Source organism: Megalopta genalis, unplaced genomic scaffold, assembly GCF_051020955.1.
Source record: "Megalopta genalis isolate 19385.01 unplaced genomic scaffold, iyMegGena1_principal scaffold0379, whole genome shotgun sequence".
In the NCBI taxonomy this organism is placed as follows: Eukaryota; Metazoa; Arthropoda; class Insecta; order Hymenoptera; family Halictidae; genus Megalopta; species Megalopta genalis.
The window spans coordinates 177501-180000 of record NW_027476448.1 but is presented as its reverse complement, the minus strand read 5'-3'; the positions used below and the strand labels follow the sequence as shown (position 1 = coordinate 180000).

Sequence of the window (2500 nt, the reverse complement as noted above, 5' to 3'; positions counted from 1 at the left end):
TGGAGAAGAGTTGGGCCCGACCAGATCATTCGTGCGTGATTTACACGGCAGACGTGTGTACTACACGTATTAGGCCTTTGATCTGCGTTGCGTAGGCCATCTTCCTTCCAAGACACACACGTGTTGGGGTTTGTGTGATTTTATGATAGTGCCTCAACACGGAAAAATAAGCGTACGAGAAGAGTTGGGCCCGACCAGATCATTCGTGCGTGATTTATACACGGCCAGACGCGTATTATATTACACGTATTAGGCCTTTGATCTGCGTTGCGTAGGCCATCTTCTCGATAGAGAGAAAGCCAATGTATTCTTTTTTCTTTCTTTACACACACACACAGTTGTAGTAGGACAGGGAGGGATGCGAGCGTGCTAATCACGCTTCCTCAAGTCTTCGCTGTGGTGTAAAAAAAAAAAAGAAAAAAAGGAATCGTTGGGAAAGTCCAAAGGACGAAAATATCGGGCAGTCTGAAGATAACTTAATGCTCGTTTACATTGGTATCAAGAGAGACCGGCTTGTGTAGCTCGTTTCAATGCTGTGTCGTTGTCATTGACACCCTACTCTGTTGCGCGCTAGTGGCAGCATGAGCGTGGGACGTATATATATATGACACCCAGCTAGAGCCGGCCGTGAGTCCGTCCGGTGTAAATAACGACGAAAGGAGAGAGAAACTTTTCGAATCCAGTATCGGGTTGATAATTGTCCAGTTTGAATATCCATATCCCCGTCGTTTTTGGAGGTGATATACTCTCTGTGTTTCTTCGATAGAAGGCTTTTCAATGTTCTATTCGCTCCGACCGTCGAACTTGCAAGAAAACAGTGGTTTTGGATTTGCTCGTACATATATATATGGTTTCGACGGAAATATCTCGTTCTTTAAGGGACAATTATGTCGTTGTACGACGACTCCCGAATCTCCTTCGCGCGCTGGTTGGAGCTCTTCGGGTATCGGCTTGTTCCGAAATATAACACAAAAATGTGGTGGATAGCAAATACACATTATATATATATGAGAGAATAAAAGGGAAAAATTACCCTGAACGGTGGATCACTTGGCTCGTGGGTCGATGAAGAACGCAGCTAATTGCGCGTCAACGTGTGAACTGCAGGACACATGAACATCGACATTTCGAACGCACATTGCGGTCCACGGATACAATTCCTGGACCACGCCTGGCTGAGGGTCGTTTACGTACTTATAAACTGCTTGCGTTGATGGCACTTGTTGCCTATATACGTACGAGCGAATGGTGGGCGCTTCGTCGGCGTTTGTCGCGGTCCTATGAATATTGAGAAATTTTACGTACGTCTAACAGTCTTCGAGAGAGATGGAAATCGTGTTCGAACTAGCGTGAGTGTGGAAGGCGGTGTCGTGTGTCGTATATGTTTTATATACGTCCGCCCGTCTGAAACACCGCTTCGAAGCGGTGACAAAATCTTTTTCGGGACGATTCGTATTCGTAGAACTATCGAGATTTCACTGGTACATTTTCAACGCGCTCCCGACGTCGCCTGAAATGAAACGAGATGGGTTTAACCCACGAAAGCGTACTACACGAGTCTGTCCTATGTGAAGACTGTGTACAGAGATCGAACGAACGCATGAAAGAAATTGAACGAAAGAACACATAACCCGCAAAAATATAGAGTAGAATTGTGACCGTTGCTTCGAATTTGAATTTATATGTATATATATATCATAGCCCCAGGGAGTGGAACCTATGAGTGTGGAAGGATGTCTCTTACCGTTATGTTGCCAGAGGAAAAAAAGTCTCTCTCTTCGTACGACACATTTGTGTACGAATTGTATCGATGGCTATATAGATCCGATGTTGCACATATTCTGAGTAAAGAACACCCCACCCGGGTTACCGTCCTAAAACTCTTCTATTGGTGTGGCTATGATGTGTGTGTCAACGCAATCGCGAGTCTGGTTCTACGGAAAACCGTTTGTCGGTCGCCCCATATATCTTTTTGTTCTCTTCAAATGATCGAATAGCGAAACCGCACGAGATCAATCGGTCGTCTAGTCCCCGAAAGTACTTTTCGGACGGACGTTAAAGTTATACCGATTGTAATCGTCTTGCGAGTGTTTCGAAGATCTATATTTGGAGAGGATATCGAATTTTATAAAAGATATATTGGTGAGGCGCGATAAACGGTTTTTTTTTTGCTTTAAGGGTTTTTTGTGTTTTTTTTATTTTTTTTTTTTTTTGTGTTGCTCTGTACACGTTTCGCAAAATGCTTTCGGGGGGGGAAGCTCTGAAAAAATTTTTTTTCACGTTCCGACGACCTCAGAGTAGGCGAGATTACCCGCTGAATTTAAGCATATTACTAAGCGGAGGAAAAGAAACTAACCAGGATTTCCTTAGTAGCGGCGAGCGAACAGGAATTAGCCCAGCACTGAATCCCGCGGAGTTCCGCCGTTGGGAAATGTAGTGTTCAGGAGGGTCAATTTATCCCGTAACGTCGCAACCGCGTCCAAGTCCATCTTGAATGGGG

The 2500-nt window shown here is 44.6% G+C and overlaps 1 non-coding gene and 1 pseudogene across 1 annotated transcript; both read left to right on the top strand.

Annotated features, from left to right (window-relative positions):
• The first annotated feature begins 1030 nt into the window (after positions 1-1030).
• LOC143263200 (5.8S ribosomal RNA) lies at positions 1031-1185 on the top strand. Its single transcript, XR_013036732.1, has one exon. It is a non-coding gene; the product is annotated as a 5.8S ribosomal RNA (ribosomal RNA).
• A 1102-nt stretch (positions 1186-2287) lies between these two features.
• The window catches only part of LOC143263215 (large subunit ribosomal RNA), a 2994-nt pseudogene continuing 2781 nt past the window's right edge, over positions 2288-2500 (top strand).